This window comes from Crassostrea angulata, chromosome 1, assembly GCF_025612915.1.
Source record: "Crassostrea angulata isolate pt1a10 chromosome 1, ASM2561291v2, whole genome shotgun sequence".
Taxonomy (NCBI): Eukaryota; Metazoa; Mollusca; class Bivalvia; order Ostreida; family Ostreidae; genus Magallana; species Magallana angulata.
The window spans coordinates 15,451,264-15,472,295 of NC_069111.1; the positions used below are offsets into that span (position 1 = coordinate 15,451,264).

The window sequence follows — 21,032 nt, forward strand, 5'->3', positions numbered from 1 at the left end:
ATTTTATCCCTTATAAGAACAGGGCCGCATTCAAGATCGTAGCTACATAGCAGTTACACTGTTGAACGGTAAGCTAACCTAACCACTACATAGATATTTGTAGCCTGAACATTTTATGCTAATTAGCATCAAATTCAAGATGGCCACCTTATAGTTACCACTTTGTTACAAGCATAATAATTTATAATGAATTTTAACATGAACTAGTATATTTCCGCTTGAAATATTAATATTAGTATGTTCCTATCCATTGGGAGTAAGGAGGCTATTTTCAGATTACAAGGTCAAAGGTTAGGGTTGAAACTACCCTTTACGTTATTCTACTTTAGTAAGATTTTCACAGTAAATTTAAGGGATAAGAACATACTATTGGTATTTGGTATTACCAATTTTAATGGCTCTCAAACAAATGGCTCCCAATATATTAAATGGAGAACACATTAAAGTTCCTGTGTCCATAGTAGCTTGGCCTTGACCCTGTGATATGCAGATCAACAGGGGTCATCTTCTAGGAGTACCAACTACCCAGTTATCTGTTTACATACACTTACTGTAAGGGTGTGCGAGACTGGTCGTGGGTTTTTGACGGTGTTCAAGAAATTGGGTGGACAATATGTCTTTCTTCATCTGGAGTAGTGTTACCCTTGACTTTATTTGTATGCCCCAACCAAATGGGGTATTAAATTTCTAAGGTTACCAGTGTGCATCTGTGCTTGACAGCAAAAGGTTTTCGAATACTGGCCCCGCCGTCATCAACTTTCCCGAAGTTAATACTCGGCCTCAAATCTGAGTTTTCACCTCCAGTATACATGCACTTCTCATTCATGGATGGATTAGAGTTGAGATTTAAAAAAATTGGTGACGGCGGGGCCTGATCGTATATTACTTACCGCTGTCTCGAGTCGTTTGACCCTGATATTCCGACTTCAAAATCCATAGGGTCAACATCTGTTCATGGAGTGTACCAAATTTGATATTTGTCCAGCAAAGGTTTCTTAGAATATTGATTTTAAAAAAAACTTTTTTCGTGACTGTTTTACTTTTCAAGTGATGAAACGGATTAGGACGAGTAAGAGTTGCAATCAAACATAACTACTAAAGTATGTAGAATTGCAAACTATATTCAAAGGCTGGTCTATGGCATATAATTTCCGACAATGATATTGTCGCGAACCTCACAAAAAAATCGAATAGGTAGGCAATCAAGATCTTTGGGTTACAATTTAAATTTAATAGAAGAGACCTTAAATGGTACTTATTTTTCATAGATGTTTCATTTGAAACACCTTTATTACCTATATATAACCTTCTTTATTTTAAGAAATCAAAGGTCAGAAATATGATATTAAGATCTCTGTTGATTTTGTTCTTTTTTTTTCTTTGTTTTTTGTTTTTTGTTTTTTTTTTTTTGGGGGGGGGGGGGGTATTAATTTCAGTATCTGCTAGGCTTTATGCATCAAGTATTTATTTAAGTTTAAGCTGTGTAAAACATGGATTCTATAACATTTTTACAGCTTTATGGTCAACAAGATGAATTGTTTGTGATGCTTTAAATGTTGTTGCAAAGCATTGGTTTTATTTTGCATTGTTTGATCGATTGCTCTTTAATCATAAAGCCATATTTTTTATCAGTTGTTTTTCAAAACTTTCCAAAAATAAACTTGGTGGGAAGGTTGAAAAAAATTAATAAAGACACATTTTCACAAAAAAAAAATATAAATGTCATACAACCACCGATTCGCTTCCAACACCTCAAAAGAGTGACAACTTATTCAATGAAAATTCCCTATTTTTCAAATCTCAATGTTAACTGTGATGGAGAAAAAAGTCCCATCACAGTTAATTGCATAAAAAAATTATAAGATTAAGGATGCAATACTTTAGTATTGATATTCAAGTTGTTTTTAAACAACATTTAATAGAAAACCTTTTCCTTCTAACAGTAGGTTTACTTTCGTGCTTCCATACCACATGTACACATTCGAATTGCATTGAATATAGCTTGTTCAGTCGTATACAATTTATGATTTACAATTTATTTGTCTAAGTAAATCAAAACCTTTTTGTATAATTTCATGAGGAATGCATGTTTACTTTTTTCCACAAGAAATTAAAAATTTTAACGTCAAATTACTACATGTAATACACGTGGAAGTATATACATGTAATGGGATGTATAAAAAGTATTCTATTCAGTCTTTGTGTCAGCGCCAACTGAGTCCAGCAAAATGGCAAGTTTGCAAAAGGTGTTCTTAATGTAAATGCATACAGAAATGTTACATTGTACTATTATTGAAACCAGTAAAGTACAACTTATATACAACTGATCTTAACTGCAATTTTCACCGACTAGTATTCTAAAAATAGATTGTCGTTGATGGCATAGTTCTTGTTTTAAGACAGATGAAACTGCGAAAAGTTAAAAAAAAAAAAAAAAACCCAAAAACCAACTTTTTGCTTCATTTCAAAGCACGCAAAGAAATGACTGAATTTCATTATATGATTGAAATCATGACGCTGTATGCGTTCCCAGTTTATGGTACAGTGTATTTGGAACTAGGTGTCTGTTCATCTCCTTTTACTTTTCATCGTCTTTTAACAAACAACAAAGACAAAACATCAGGCGAATTTTTTTTAAAGTAAACATGTACGTTCAATTTTTTATTATTTGCCTGAAGCGTTGATGTTCCATCGTGGAAAAATGATACGTTGTCTTTCCCAAAACATTATTTCAGATTGCGCAAAATTGTTACTTGTTTTTTTTTTTAATAATTGAAATACATTTTTCCCCAAAACGAAGCAAAGGAAGAACAGAAAGGATCTAATTTTTATATATATAAAAAAAACAACAAAAAAACAAGACATTCTTCAAGATATACTGGATCCTTTTAAAAAAGGATTTGGTCAAGTGACCAACCAAGTTCTTTTTGCCCATGTTATTCATTTCAAAATATTTAAACCAATCGCATGAATGTTTTTGATACTAATATATACCGGTATTGTTATTTGGTGATATCACTTTTTCGAACAAGTGAAATAACTTTTCAAATTACCCTTTTTGAAAAAAAAATTATATCGCCTATTCTAATATAAGTGAAATAAGCTATTTAAAGGGACTTGGACACGATTTTAGAACAAAATTTTTATATTATATCAAATGGTTTACTTGCACATTTTGAATGATTGACCAACATTTGATTGTTAGAATTCAAGTTACATGTATACGGGAGATACAGAGGTAAGAACTCATTGTTATGTAAACAAAGCTCGAGTCTTATATTGTAAAGTATGGAATTGCCATTTCTTTGACATAATAACTCGTGGGAAACAAGGTAAACCTATTCAATGTGTTTATAAAATATATCATCAATAGAAGAGTGCAGCGACATTTGATTGAAACCTAAACCAATAAAACACATATTTAGACAATAACAAGGCTCGAGCTTTGTTTACAAAACAAATAGTTCCAAACTCTCTATCTTGCTTATAACTCAATATCTGACTTTCAAATTTTGACAAAGCATTAAAAATTACCATATTATCCATTCTAAACATTAAAAATGGAAAAATAAAATTTAAAATTTTGAGCTCAAATCGTGTCCAAGTCCCTTTAAATTGAAATAGAGAAATTCCCTTTGAATATCTGATATCACTTATTCAAAACGGTAATATCACGACACTTTTTAACACAAATATGTCTACTGTGGTTTTATCAATATTTGTCGATAACAAATTTTCGTGGATTCCGTTGATAAGTTGATCCACGAAAATAAATGTTCATTAAAGTGCAATTCCTATTAACATTTTATATTGATATGATCATTGACATCAAATACGTATCCTTGAAACTGTGATTATCATTGAACCCACCAAAATTGATGCCAACGAATATTAATGAAACCACACTATATGTGATTTTGGGCCAGTGATGGGTAATATCCCTCATATGACAAAGAAGAGTATTCTGTACCGCATTTTTACTACCTTCAGAACAAAATAGTATATTTTCTTTTAACTTAATAAACAAATAAAATAAAAAGAAATTTACCAAAAATTAGTGCTTATTGTTTAAAATTTGTAATCATGGAAAGACACGGAAGAAACTGTAATAAATATTTAAAGGCGTCATGAGATTTTGGCATTATTTTTTCATGGCTAATCGGAAGGTCAAAGTCAGATTTCGAATGAAGAATTCGCGTTCTCTGTGATAAGAGTTATCAGTGATAAATTATTGGTGATTATTATAACACTACCAGATTGCTACAAATATTCTAACATTAAAGCCTAATCAATGCAACCAACATATACTAGTATACATGCTAATCTCGAGTTCTATAGGACATTCACCTTTCACTGGGGCCAAACAACTTGAGCGAGCTCATATTTTGCCCCTGTCTCACTTTTCCACTGTATATTTAAGCGAGTCCTAGAATTAAAAGTGAGCTTCTCCTAGTTCTATGCCCTTACAGATAATGTTCTTTGGGTCAGACACTGAACTTTTAATTAAATAATATTTGCCAGTCCCAAAATTCAGAAACATGGTTTCAAATGTTTAAAATAGAATAATTAGATATATTAGATCTGCTGAACAGTGCAATAAGCTGAGCAAAGCTTTAAATGATTTTATCCTTCATGAAAACTAAAAATTGTTTCGATATGCAAACCTCTCATATGTTATGTATGTGAACACTATAGTTACCATTTTGTGAAAACCTAGAGGGAAAATCTTTTTTTAAATCACGAACATAAAACATAATGCCAAATCAATAAGCTAGATTGTTCTCCAAGTGTATTGATGCAATGTAATCCAGCAATGGAGCTCCCTCAGGAATCAAATTTCAATCCTGTAGGTCTAAACTGTCAGGAACACAGAGATTGTTTTAAAAATCAAGGGTTTGTTTTCCACATGTATTGATCATTTCTCGATTCAAGTATGCAGAATGGGTATTTATAGTACAATAGTGAAAGGATTCATTGATGCGAATACCGTGGAAACAGTACAGATTATAGAAATCGCATCTACTTCTTATATGTGGTTATGACTGGCTGAGGGCAATAAAAACAAACACCATATCAGTTGGATATGCATTCCTCATGTATTTCAACAAAGTTATGTACAAAAACACTAAATTGGAATCAAACGATCACAGATTTTGCCTTATAAAATGTGGCATACAACCCCAAATCCACACTTTTCTCCGGAACAACAAGGAAACATGGAATTTGCCAGTGCAACTGTGAAAAGACAAGCTTTTCTAAAACTATTTAGTGAATAAAAACAGCTCTTCTTTAGTTCAATGTATTGTAACAACACCTCTAAAAGAGCAGAGCTCAAAGGCTGCACACCAAAACCGTTGGTGGTGCACTGGGGGAGAGATAAACAGCATATACATCAAATTATTTTAACTGGATATAACAAATGGTGCAATAATTGGGTTAATATACTCTACACACTATTATTAGGGAATTAAAAAGAGTTCTATAACATGTATAAAGTAAACATAACATATGGATCTACCATAACACTACTAGATAAGGAGATTTAACAGAAAACACCCTCCTCGGTCCAAGTATACTCTTTCTCATCCTCGGCAACAATCTTCATGATGGTGTTACATATCATAGATAGGTCAAAAATGTCTAACCTAGCAAATAACAGACTTCTGTTTGTATGAATTTGTTTTATCCATGATATGATTCTTCTAAAACAAAATCTAATACTTTTTTAAAAAAAAAATCGGCCATCTTGTACACCACTACCATACACACATACACATGTACATGAATTCTAACTACCCTGACTAAATTCTTAAATCCTTTGCCACGTTTGTCTAAATGTTTGTATAAAAGGCTTTTTTATTTAAAAAGACAGATTCTATTATTCTCAGTCTCTACAGTCAATAAAATGAGCATTACAAAGTGTACATGAATAAATAGTGTACATTAAAATCTACCAACAGTGCATTGAAATTTTAGGTGGTACATGGAAAACTCTTTGATCAACTTTCAAGTTTTCCATTTTAAACATGTAAAAAAGGAGTGTACCCTGGTCTGTTACAATATTTACTGGACTGTTTGGCCATTCATGTACATCAAGATGGTCTTGTTAAACATTGCAGTAAACCATTTATGCCATAAATAAAGCATCTTTTAAACCTACTAAAGCTCTTTTGGTCTATGAAAGTAACAAACACTGATTTTTTTTCAGCAATTTGTACACATTTTCACTAAAGGATACACAAAATAACGTCCACACATAGTACACATATTGCAATATACATTTATTAATGCTACTCGTTCTCTGTCAGCGAGAGAACACATAATGTGAACATAGAATGAAAAGAGTGCAACATATAAATACACCATAACATATTCGAGTACGGTAAATAAGACTGAGGGTCTAAAAGTAGGCTTTTGGATTGTACGGCTCACCTGACTTTTATTTGTAAACTTTTTTCATGACAAGGACAAATGAGGCTCTATGGTACCAGAAGTCTCAGGAACCAAGATTTATATTAAGACTCCACATTATAAGCCCTTTACATAGTGAAGAGTAGTGAAGCATCCAGAGGCTGTATGACCATAAGGCTCACCTGACTTGTATTGTAAAGTTTATCATATCAATGATCATTATGGCATCAATGCCTTGCAAAGAATCAATATTCAAAATTGAATTTTTGATAAAAAGAAGTGATCTAAAACAATTGTTTTCATAGTTTGCACAGGTAACCATGAGTATTTTAATAGATTGATGAAATAAAAACATCTATTCACAATAACTGAATAGAATCAATTTTGGATGAGCGTCAAATTTGATCTGAAAATTCAGTCTCTTTAATCAGACATTAGGAAAAATGATGGAAGGGAAAAGAAATGAAAGACACTGTAATATCTACCCACAAATGGAGTGTACATGTCAGAAACTATATGGAAAATACCTGGACTAGACTTGAAACAGTACCTGAAGAAATGTCGGTGATTTTATACATGTATGGTAGCTGATTCAGCTCCAACCAAGGCAGCAAGTTCGGTGAGACATGTCAAATGGTTTAAATGAATTTACTAGTAAAAGAGTTGATGAAATGTGTGTACAAGTGCTCTGGAGTATTTTTTAAAAAATTGACCCCCCCCCCCCCCCCAAAAAAAAAAATTGTTGCTCTGATTTTAACTTGAACTGTTTTATTTTTACAATGAGCTTCTTAAAAAAGTACAAAAGGGTCTTTTTGCAATCTGAGAGAGAACATGCAATCGTTTCTATAGATCCAACAGAAAAATAACCAAAAGGAATACCTGAAAAGGAAGTATAGAACAGATGCAACAGATCCGACCCATTGTTAGTTAACTTTGTTTAGACATTTTTGGTACAATTATTTATTATATCCTGTCTTTTGTACTAGGAAGTAAATTATCTACGCTTATTGTGGTTTCCCCCTTAAACTCTTTTCATTGCAGGTAATGCATGCATTCATAATTTCTTGGTTGAATGTTCTGCCAAACAGAAAAGTGTAAATATTGTAGCTAGAAGCAAACATTTCTTTTGTAATCTGATTCTCAATCAAGCCAATGAAATGCAAGACTCGATCAACATGAAGTAAATGGAAATGAATGAAAACACAGTGAAAACAAGGATTTCATGGTATCCAATACTGGCATGTTATAAACAGTTAAAATATGTACTCAAAATAAAATGGTGGATTTCAAGTTTTGTTTTTAAAATTGCACCAAACCATATAAAATACTAGTAGTCAATGCTTAGTTATTATGCAAACATACACATCAATCTATCAATCTGAAATTCAAAAAAGCTAAGAAAAAAACCAACACAAATATGATAATAATAATTATTAAATATCTACATTATTGTAAGATTTACCCAGCAACTAAATAGTAAATATACAAATATATACGGCAAACAAAGAAGTTTTCTGTTCAAAATTGGATTTTCAAGATTTATAGTTACATCAATGATAAAAAAAAAGACCAAAAAAAATATTGTATTTAGAAAAAAAAATAACATAGGTACCAGTATAAACAAGATAAAATCTCTGGTTCGACCCAATCTCATGAAACAAATATTGTAAATACATCTCAAATATGTTTTATCTTGTTCTTCTCAACAAGTCAAATTCTTGAAAGGCTATATATTTCATCCCTGAATTGGACCGAGATTCATGTTAAACAATGAGATTCTATAATGCCTATTCATCAAGCAGAAAAATGAAGCAAAATATAAAATTTTATAAATAAATAAAACAAAACAGGGGGAAATACACATATAAATTAATATTGGATAAACCAATCATGAAATAATCGAAGTAAACTTTCAAAAGTCAACAGTATTATGCTAAAAAATGTAAAAAGGAAATTGAGAAAATAAAGTTATCAGATCTAGATTACAAAACAATTATTACACAATTGTAATAAAAAATCTTAACATTATTTTCTTCAGTTTTGTACCGAGTATTTAATAAAAAAAATATTAAATGCAAGAGAATCAAATTTTTGCATCAACCCAAGAACCACCTCTATAATAAATCATTGTCTTGCTTAGTATTAATTCATTGAACCATGAACACTAGAGTACCTATTCATTAGCATCATATAATGAAGATGTATGATAAAAACATTGATTTGGTGGACACAGGTTCAGTGAATTTACATAAGTGTTATGTTTTTAGTGCAGCTGCAATATACAGCTGATATGGATAGTTTTTCAATCACCATCTTGTCTTCTCTTTCAAGGTTTATGGAATAATGACAGACATTCATAACCATCTTTTAACACATAATTCTTCAGCACTGAGGTTGAAAAGAATATAAGTTAACCCCAACCCACCCACCCCCCTCCCACTCCAACTTTTTGTTGTTGAGATTTCAGCATGATGGTGTGATGTATAGTTTTTTATTCTTATGACCGTAAATCAGGAACTCTAGTTCATCTGCTTGAATTTCATCTGTTTTGATTTCTCCAGTTTATTCAGTGCACCAAGTAAACTCTCTCTGAAGAGCAGCGGTCCATATGTTCAGTCACTACATGGAAGTTCCCTCCCTTACTTCTATGTCTTCGACTGAAAAGAAAATCAAAGTACTGAATATACAAACAGACATAATGGTGGATCTGGTAGCTTTTGATTTGGGTCATGTGCGAGTGGTACTCGTTGACCAGCTAGTCTCAAGATGTCAGAGAATGAGAGTAATGATTATAAATGGGTGGAGTTGGCTAAGGCATCACTGCAAGTTCAGCCAGTGCCAATAAGCATATACTCAGCACTTATTCTTGTGTATATATCAGTATGTGATGTTCCCAAATACCTCTCTGTCACCAATATTTAATTAGACAAATGGTATTTGAATGAATTCATAATGCAATGAAGCTTGAATTGAGAAAATTTTTACCACACATTTCAGTGTTTACGATTTGCAAAAATCAGCATTCAATAACATGGAGGTTATAGATTTAAATCCTGTCTCAGTACGACCAGAAGTCTAGAACCTTACTCTCATGAAATATCAGATTTGACCAATATAATCCATAAAACCAAAGTATTGAAGTGTGAATTAAGTAAAAACTTACCTGCGAAAGGCATATTTAATACAATATATGCAATTTTGTTAAATTTTGTGTAAATTAATGTACAACAAAAGTTAGATGAATAACTTTAAGATTTTTTTTTCATCATTTAATATTTAAAATGTACTTAATTCAATCAAATAACCTCAAATAAATTTATTATAAGCCAAGACCTTTAGGGCAACCTTTCTTCACATGTGTCAAACTATTAATGCAGATTTAACATTAGCCGAATGCACCATCAAGTTTCCAAATATCCTTTCTAAAGTTTGCATTTATTTAATCAAAGGAGATTACAAGAACTGTTTAAAGAGTTAAATACAAGTTTAATCAGCGTTTAACTGTTGGCGTTTTCCATTTACTAAGACCTGAACATCCAACAGCTAGGATATTATTTGTATGTTTAATATCCAACAGCTCAAATGTCATTTGTCTTTACAACATCAATATCAAATTAAAGGACACAGTTTGTCTGTAAAACTTCATTTCAACAATAAAAAGTGCTGTGGGATAGATGCACCATTTTGGTTAATCCAGATATAAATGATGAATTACTTCATTTATTGTGAAGAATTTGGTTTTGGAATACAACGGAACACTACCCCCCCCCCCCTCCCCCCATCCCATTTTTAAACCTACACAGCACACAAACAGAAGATTATCCTTTTCAAATTGTGTGTCAAGACTTAAAATGACCATTTGCAAACTTGATCAGCTACAAAACCTAACATTTCTCCATCAAGACACTGAAAGGTAAATATACAATTCAAATAGTCCAGTCCATACTTAACAAATGCATTAACTCTACAATTAGTTTTAAAATCTTACAGCTTGAAAATGTACATAATTTGTGTAGCCAGGTTAGGTACACTGTATGCAGATAGGCTTCAGAATTCAATAAAATTCAGTGAGAACTTAATTTTTTTGAAAAAGTAACACACTAACACAACCACTAGTCTACCATATCTTAATCTTCGATTGATCTTAATATGTTGTTATTTCTGAAAACTGCAGGTAACCACACCTTAAAATTCGTCTACTTTGGCAAAGCCACAGTTATTTTTGCAAATAAAATCTAAAAATGATTACTCAGCTGAATTTGAAACTCACAAGATATACTAGTGTTTCTTCCAGTTCTATATGGATAGTGTGCTCAGAAGAAATTGAGGAAAAAATTTCTTTCTTCAAATTGAAGAGTACAGCTGACTTATAATTCAGAATTCTATTTGTCAATTGGGGCTTTTTTATAGCTATAAAATTTGTAATCTTTGTAATCTTGACAGCAGAGAAAATTAAATTGATTCAATTTCAGAAAAGACTTCTGAATCAATTAAATAATGATGTATATCACAAGATCATAATAGCATTAAATTTCCATAGTTGAATTTCCCACATTGTAAGTATACATTCAAAATCAAGGTTCTTGCTTAAAGCTACATGAATACAAAATCTACCCTCAATTCATAAACACAAAAGATAATAGGTTTTCTTTAACTTGGATGAGCTTGAAATCCAAATTTAATACACAAGTGTGATTACCAATAAACAGTTTAAGTAAATGACAACTTGAAAGAAATAATCCTATTAGTTTAATTCATAGCAGTGACATGAAACAAATAGGATCAAAAAGGTGTTTCAGCAAGTTTGTACATGCCTAGTATTTATCTTTCTCTGGCACAGTGCACACACATACACACAGATATAGATTTCCCTTGATTTCAGGAGCTTGTATCTCAGTGAAGCTGTGCCTGTATGTAATTTTAATACCAGAAATCAATAAAGCATCAATTTCCTAGAAACAGGCTTGAACTAGAATGCAAGTATGTAGCTATAGCTGTAACTGAATTGGTCAGAGAGAGAGAGAGAGAGAGAGAGAGAGAGAGAGAGAGAGAGAGGGGGGGGGAGAGAGAGAGAGATATTTCATTCATGGGTTCTACAGGAGTTTGATTAAAAGAAAATTTACCTAATAAATCAATTGAATTTATGTATTGAAGCACTTGAGGTTGTTTAGGAGTACAATCTGGAGAAAAATTGAGATATCAATTAATTGATACAAATTGATAGTCAAAACCTATTTTTTTGAAAATTTATTTATCAATAAATAGAATTAAAGGGGCATGGTCACATTTTGGTCAATATCACTTTTTTTTGTTTTAATTATTTAATTATTTACAATGCCTTAGGAATGCATTTCTAATGATTAAAGGAAATTTGAGAGTCATTCGTTAAGTTATAAGCAAGATACAGAGCTCACAAGTCTTTATCATGTAAACAAGGCTCGTGCCCTGTTTTTGTTTACATAGGTTCAATATAACAGTAAAAATCTTTTTTCAAGCAGATTTGTCGATCTTCTTATTCATTTAAAAGCATAAATAAACAGTTCCTAAAGTTTAACACATGCATTTTACGTCTAAAATTGGAATTCATACTTTGACATTCAAAATGTAAACAAATGCTTTGTTTACATAGCAAAGAAATGGAAGCTCTGTAACTCGCTTATAACTCAATGAAGGACACTCAAATTTTGGTTGCCTATTTAAAATGCCTTACTGAAGCATTCTAAATACATTGTATTAAAATCGAAAAAATATTTTTTGACCAAAATCGTGACCATGCCCCTTAAAAAATCAACACCTTTAGAAGACTAAGTTTTCAATAAAAAAAAATATTCTTAAACAAATTGTGTTCACAACTTCCTACATTTAATGTATGATTGTCTCCTATTCTTTATTCTGTATTCAGGGAAGCAACGCTGCTGAACTTGACCAGGATTTAGTTCTTGCAAGACCCTCAAGAAAAAGAGTTAATGTTTTTTTCTCTCTTCATTCTACAAGAAGCCAACAGTGTGCTTCACTCAACATCAAGTAGCTTGCTAATTGACATTCAGGCTATGTACGTCTGTGCTTGGAGCTAGAACTTGGGGATCATTTTTGATACAATATTCTTTAAAAATTCAGCATTCTCATTACTCTGTGGATTTGTAAACAACTTTCACCAAGCAAGACCCACTTCATTTACATAGAATAATGCAAATATTTCTGTGCACTCCCAGAGACTTGATTCTTTCATATCCCAGTGGACAGGCAGTTATCTGCATCAATTGATACTTTGTCTTCACATAAACAATTAAAAATGTTTTCATAAAGTTGTTCACATCAACAAGGTTTGTTCATTGCAACTTGTTTCTTCAAAATAATGCAGAATCTTTATATACAACATAATACACGTCTTACAGACAAGCTAGTACATGGTTTGGAAATCTATATTTGTGATGACATTGCAATTATATTAAAATTGATTTCCCTCTTTCACTAAACCTGCATTTATAACTGCTGATACTAAAATGCAAATGCAGCATCAAGTTGATGTAATTGCTAAAATGACAGCAACTTAAAAGTGAAAACAAAGTACAATATCAAAGGACAAATGATCCTAATACATATAGATATATGATGGTAAATTTTTATATCTATGTATAGTTACTGCATGCAGGTATGCAATTTTAATTACTGAGTAATTATTCAGCTTAACATGAGCTGAACTAAAAGAGAGCAGTTTTAATTCTTGCACTTTTAAATTTAAGCTAAGAGTATCCAAAATTGTGCACTTTATATGGAACAAGTATTAGCTTAGAGTAATGACTTTAACTGGAATTATGCCAAAGGAGTTTGACGTTTCTTAAAGATTAGAAAATATTTCAAGATTGGAAACAGTGCTCTATGTTTATTGAACTAAAGGCAGCTAAGGGAACAGATCCCCCCAATTCCACCGGAGTTTTCCTTCTGGATTCCATCGTTAGATCTTTTCTAAGACTGAGAGAATCTGCCAACCTCTTGATAATCAAAGATCATTGAAACCAAAAAGTGGTAGAGTGACTGACCTAAAAAGCAAAGCCTAAACCAAGGCTACAATGCAAGTTACCACAAGATTATTTCAGGAATTCAAGCTGTGTATTTAAGAATTTGTTCAGAAGTTGATCCTTTTGTCTTTAAACTTTTACAGAAAGTGTGCCTATATTTTAAGTATTGTGTTTATTCTTAGTGTGTGGCTGTGCTATATGTGTAGCAACTGTTTGATCTGTTTTGCTTCCCTGACAGAAAGAAAGACAATCACTTTCCATTTGTACCATGTCTTTGTAATTACTGTAGCTACCAGTGTCTGATAAATTCTTCACAATGTACATAATGACTAACACAGTCACAATGCCAAGATCCAGAAATAGATTCTATTCCATCCATCAAACACTCACTTAGCCATCTTGCTTGTGCACTTCCAATATGTCAGCCAACTCTACAACTTTCTACACACAGCAATCTTTCATCAATACCCATGCAACTTGAATGTCCAAATGATATGATAATTAAAACTAATGCAATGCTTGAAAAAAATATATCAAACAGAAAAATCATATAGTAAAAATCACTTGTAGTGCAAATAAGCTTTCATTAATATATTTGTTTTGTAACTGTGCAAATATATTTTTTCCTGCTGTTGAAATTAGAAAAATATACAATAAACAGTAGAGGTATCAATTTTCTTCTAAATTTTATAAACATTGTCCTACTGTATATCATTACAATTCAGTCAACCGGGCGCCAATAAGTTGGTTTTCCTAAATTCATCGGATGAAATATAAATATTGGCATTGATCATTCATCAAAACCAAGTTACAATCAATGGAAATCAAAACCCACAAAGACCGATAAACTTGATAGAACCAATGTCCATTACACAGGAATATCAATATATTCAATTCAACCAATTGCATGTTCCACAAAGCTCTGGACATATTCTAAATTGAACAACTACCTGCTCTAGAACATCAGAGGCAATAATAGACATCTAAATCATTGCTTTGATGTGTTTGCTTAATCTACTAAATGAATACTTTAATTAATGAAATATTTTGCAATTATTTTGAAATCCACAGATTTGGTTTCATGAATTAATGATACCCACAAGAGCTATTTCTAAATTGTCTTTTTTGATGGACATTAAGTTCATTATTTAAACAAAATCTGGTCAACATTTAATTGGTAACCCACTGAACCAACTTGTTGCAACCATTGTAAATACTTTGTGTGGCCTGAACGAGCATTTCTGAATTTCTTTGACAATGTTTTACAGCAAATTCAACTCAAGGTTAAAAGAGAATAGTTCTTTAATAAATATTTTGTTAAGTACATGTAAATACAAGTTAACATGAAGCTGTCATATAAGTATACATGTATATGCATGTGTTTTAAACCAATAAAAATACTATCGGTATTGACAAAATAATGTATCTTTAAACATAAAAAAAATCTAACTGTACAATTGAATTATTTAACTCAGTTGAAAATAATGCAAAAAATAAAAAAGAAAGGGAGGAATTCATGAAGCGGGAGTATGTGTAATAAATGAATATACTAGGTCACATTCAAGGTTCTCCTCAATCCCGGGCTATTTATTTAGCTCTGCCTTCTCATATTGTTTTGTAAGGCTGTAAAGTTTTATGTACCTCTTATGCTATTTATATAGTTATGAAATTCTATATTTAATTTCTTGTCTGTTGTGTAAATTTTTCAAATGACTATGGGCTACCTGGTTATAAAACTGCCCCCCCAACCCCCCCCCCCCCCCCCCCCAAAACCAGACATATTATCTTTTACAGACTTCTAAACATATGTTTGAAATAAGAGTTAAAGGCTTATTTTTTCAGTTTGTTTTATTATTATTAAAATTATAATCTGATTGACATCTTTGAATTGATGTTACTAATGAAAAATCATTGAAGAAACTCATTTCTCAACTTTAAAAGGTGTACCGGTACCTTAATTTCACTTAGATATTTGATACTGCATGGTCAATGATTATAGTTCTGAGTCTCTTTTTTCTTCCAATTATCGACAATTTTTCTCCAATTTAAACTTTTTCCAAATTTCAATTTGGAACTTTTTCCAAATAATTTTTTGTCCACCCCCTTACCCCCCCCCCCCTTTCAATACCAATAATTGTTTTCATTATTTTAAAGAGTAAGTTTCAAGAACACTGAAAATTATTAAAAATACAATTAATGTAATACTATACAAAAGATGGAATTAAAACGAATCAATTTACTTGTACATTACTGTATTAGTTTATATCTACAGTATTGCTAGCTTTTTCTATTTGACCAACATTTCAACGGTTTTTCCAAATTCAAAAGCAATTTCCCTTTTTTAAAAACAGAAAAATCACTGCACGTACATTGAAAGTAAAACACACTAACAACAAAGTGAAAGGGACGGGCAATTTGCTTCGTTATATGCGTAATTCGCTATTTAAAACCATCAAATCTACCGTGTAATCAAGTCATGGGGAACTAAAATCATTTTGATGTATGCGTCATTTCATTATGAGCGTGTTCACTTTAGCTGTGTTTTACTGTATCTTACAAGATTATGGATATATGGTCTACTGTTTATCAAGTAGTCAGTAGTTCTTAGGAGAATGCATATTAATGTGATGTGGTATTAAGATGCAGCAGCATTCAATTTGACAATATATTTGAATATCGAAATTAATGACAGCAAAATTGGAATCCACTTGAAATATTCCGGTGCCCTGGAGAGACAGCATCTACAGGAGTCATAACATGACAATGACATCTCCTTTAAACCCATGACCAATGCTCAATTAGGAGTCATATGGTATGCATACATCTTGGCCATTACATTAATTCTACAAAAGCTTACTTGGAACATTACCAGGATTATCATGGCAGAACTAATTCAGCAACAATAACAGACCCCCGTATTAACAAGCTGTCCTAAAAACAGGAGAAAAACCCAAAGACATCTTCTTAAACATCTATCCTTTTAACTTTTCATGCTGACAATACCACTTATTCTAATCTGTATTTGATACACACTGCAGATCTAGGCTAGATTTTTAATAAATGTTATACTTGCATGCATTACAAATAAATTATCTAGTCAACTCAATACTTATTGCCAATTATTGGGTCATAGCACCTTTACTAATTACAAATCTCCTTATCTCCAAATGTAAGGGATGAATGGACATTCAAAACTTTGCAACTACTTTTAATCCATTACATCTTTTAAGAGGGATTTAACAGGTTAACCAGAGAGACAAGAACTACAATAAAAAGACTAAAAAAAAACCCACTGGTTCATAATCCATGTTTTAATAAGTTTTACAGAATACAGATGAGTCTTCATGCAGTAATACATATAGTACTAATTCGTTCATATCAATGTGAAACCTTTCTAAGACCTGCATTAATGGGGCTCTAGCTAGGGTTTCCAATGGTTTTGTCCGACTTCAGAGTAAAATCATTCATCAAAGACCTGACTGTTCAATAAAATTTCGCTCTGGTTACTAGATGGTTATAGTAGCATTCCTGATTAGATGCACTATACATAAAGCTAGCTTACAATGTCAGACGCAATTGATTTTCTTGACAACAATTCATATTTCATATCAAACTAGACCAGAAAATCTATGACAAAGGTCTCTCATCAAATTCGAAACCTTAAAAAAAATCTTGGAACACATTACATAGATTAATATTAAGAAGTTAACCTTTTTGTATTAACCATTGAATTAGATAGAAGATCTATTATATTCCAAAACTAAAAGCTTTTCTTTCTAATTTTTAACTAGCTGCTATATCAGTTGGACAGTGAAGTCATTTGCTTTTCAAAGAAGAAGGTTGATTAAAATGGTGTAAATGCTGATTGGTTTGATTGTAAAATACAATTTTAAGCAATCATTTGCTTTATAACATGATAAAGGCATGTGAGAGCAAATTTTCAATCTTTAGCTAATGGGATTTACATGTGTAGTTTTTTAACAAGCATGAAGTAAAACAAAATACTTGAAAGTTTTAGATCAATTCTATAACATTAAAGCTATAAACCCTTAAAGCCAAAAGAATAACTCTAATGCTTTTGGTGATTTAAAAGTAACAAAAATTTGTTTTCCTGCAAAGTCTTTCAAATGTGCAAGATTAACTACATGTTGTTAAAAATTGTAAAGCAGTTGGATTGTAGATATAAGGCTTTGCGTCCCCCTTTCTCCAACATAGAATAAGATGCCTCTTACAGACACTACAAACACAGAATTAGGTTTGTTTGAACAAGATAGTAAATTATGAAATCAAGTTACATTTTCATTTTAATGAGCAAGAGCTTAATGGAGACCTTTATATATACAAGTACTAAGTAGTCTTCCACAAAATGCATGCACTCTACCAAAGCCACAATGGTCATTTTTTACGGTTGCTTGGTTATATACTATCAGTGAATGGAGTAAGTGAATACTGTTAATTTTTTAATAAAAAATGTTTTAGAAATAAGTGAATAATGTATGTTTCAAAACAAAGGGCGACATACTGCTAGAATTTTCTTGCATAAGTATATACAGAGAACATAATATTAAGTAATATTAACATACCCAACATGCTGTGTTATATTTCCCCTTTCATATACATGACCTTGAATTGATTTCTAGTAATCTTAGTATAATCATTATTTGAAAGACTTTTTTGTACCTGAATGGGTATAGTCTTAGATTACCTCAAGAAATTCACTTTTTTCTCCACACAATTCACAATAATTACTTAATTAGTAAATTTCCTCTTCTAATAACAATGGGATTCTTAAACATCTTTGTATGAATAGACTACACAGCAAGTGAACCACCAAAAGAATACTGTAATTAGGCCATTACTGGTCAAATTATATCTCCTACTGATTGTAATTACCATTGAAAGTAACATACCAGGAAGACCAAATGAAATAAATTCTTCCAAGAGTTTCAGGTAAACTTGTAGGTTGTTTAGAAAACCTATGTATCATTCATTGAGACTCAAGAGAATATTACAGATATAACCTACATCTATCCTCCCGATCAAGATAAATTCTAAAAAGTAGTACTGAAATGTTAAGGAAGTATAGGATATCTCTAGATATTAATGTGGATAAAGGTACATTTATCATCAGAACACATTCACCATTTTAAATTTTTCAAATTTTACAATATTTGACCAAAAAATGTTTTAAAATTTTTGAAAAGGTAAAAATTGAAAAAGCCCCAGGAGGATTCAAACTCATATGACTTACAAATTCGTAGTAAACACTCTAACCCATTGCGCTACACTGTTAGGTGACAATTTTGGGTAAGAAAAAGTTAATAAAATTTTTGCTGAATTTTATTGCTTATTTTGATCAAAAGTACATCACAATATGGAGGTGTACCATACCACCTTCACTGGGTTATTCTCGTTTCCTACAAAATATGTAAATATCAGAAGTACACTATTCACATACGTAGTAGCTCAGTGGGTCCCCCCCCCCTTTAATATTTGAATAGTACCGTACATGTACCTACAAATTATGCTGTTCTAGTTTTCACTGATACCCTACCTACATGTATAAAGGGTGTGGGTGTTAAAAATTGGAGTTTTGATACCATTGGTTGATATGATAGAAAATTCTGAATGTGTACTACAATGTATTTGAATTGTTTAAAGATAATGGATATTGTTTCCAATCAGAGGAGAAAAACTCCACGTTGCTAAATACTCCCGCGCTGTTAATGCTGGACTAACATAAGATTGGTGCATTTCCTATAACAGGCCAGCTAGGGTATACTGTAGCAGTTTCTGAATTACCAGTAATTGGATAAGATCAACACAAGTCAAGATGTAAGATAATCTGTAGATATCTATAGTATTTGTTTATTTCATATATTAAGTAAAATATTTCTGATGGTTTTGATTGTTTGAAGCTGTATATATTCTAACAAACAGATAAAAATTGCCTAGAACAAAACTGCAAAATTGTCTCAGTACTTGAGATTTTTTATTACCTGATAAGCTATGTAATGTACAATGACATCTTCATCACTAAAGCAATAAATACCAAATTACGCAGTGCTCCAGAGTCAGATTGATCTTCTACTTGGAACAGTCAACCTACCCAAGTTTAAAAAATATCAAGGAAGAAAAAGATTTGTAAATACGTTTTTCTGACTGCCTCCAGCAGAAAGAGAACTGAACCATTTTTCTTGATCAACAATTTTTTCCTCCAACAATTGACAGCTTTCTGGCAAGAACAGTGAGACAGATCAATACAACATTCATACAATCCAGGAATAGGGGTATTGCTTGACTCTAGGGAATCTATGCATGAAAGCTAAAGCAATGGACCCAAAGGGATCTCTGATAGCAGGAAAACTATCCTTTGCACGAAACTTTGCATACAGCACCCAGCCACCATCAACATAACCTGTTCACTGGAGCAGAATCAATTTTCTGTAGGGTTTATCTTGGTAATTAAGGTGAAGCAAGAATTAAACATTCATTATTAGACCTAAGACAACATCTTGTGAATCCCTAGTGTTAGAAATGTGTTTCTATGAGAGAGGTATTTTTAGATCTTCTATTGCTAAATGAAATGTTTTTGCTGGCCAGTAATGAAACATTTTTATGAACCTGCTGAAAGAGTTCAAATCTCTGCAAATGTTATCAAAGACGAATATGATTTACAATTCTGAATCCCCAGGATCAAACTAGGATCAATAATGACGCTTTTGAACATTTGAACGCATGCATTATATAAATGGGTGTCTTGTTATCTGAAAGTGATTGGTATTAAGATAGTAATTAGGATAATGAAAAAAGTTGCTCAGTGTTACTTAAGAATTATAAAACCTGCATAAGTTGAATTTCTTCTATTTCTGAGACAATATCCCACTGATTCCCTATCTATAAAGGGTGGGTATCAAAATACAGTTTACATGTATAAGGAATTTTAATGTCTTCTAACTAACTACATAATACAGCATACCAGAGTTTCTACATCACAGACAGGCTGACTCCCTAGAAATGTTCATTATTAACCCAAATAATGGTATAGCTTCTGATCAATTTAGTACCTATTGTGTACTTTGATAAGATGCCACTCATATATGATGGAACACAAAGCCATCATAGTTACCGGTAATAAATAGGAAAGAGCGGAATACATAGAAATTAGCTAAAATTTATTTTTGATCTGACAAAGGTTTTAAACTCTCATTCTCCATTTATCACTCTGTACTAAAATGCAAGGTGCCTTTACATGGAATTCAAAGTCATATTATTATATCTGTACCTATTAATAATCAAAAGGTGTTGATTAAAAGGCAACAACTGCTGGACTGTATATGCGTTTTTACCATGGAAACAGCAACCAACAGATGCATCAGCTTAAGATAACTATTTCTGGATTGTTATTAGGATAAAACTTTTAAATCTTTTCATTTATTCTTCATTAACTTTTATATTACTTCATTGCTGGCTTGCAAAAAGTGACTAATTTTTCTCATCCTATTGGGGAATATTTGGTAAAAGTTGCCTTCCACAACACTGTATCCTGAAACAATCAGCACCAGTTGAGGTTTGACATAGTGTCATCATGTCTTTCATGAC

The 21,032-nt window shown here is 31.8% G+C and overlaps 1 protein-coding gene across 9 annotated transcripts in view; it reads right to left on the bottom strand.

Annotated features, from left to right (window-relative positions):
• Positions 1 to 5,073: 5,073 nt before the first annotated feature.
• The window catches only part of LOC128190123 (potassium voltage-gated channel subfamily A member 1-like), a 66,965-nt gene continuing 51,006 nt past the window's right edge, over positions 5,074 to 21,032 (bottom strand). For all 9 annotated transcript variants that reach the window (XM_052862057.1, XM_052862051.1, XM_052862045.1 and 6 more), the window contains one exon: positions 5,074 to 9,068. The gene's annotated coding sequence lies outside the window, so the exon portion shown is untranslated. The remainder of the gene's footprint in view (positions 9,069 to 21,032) is intronic.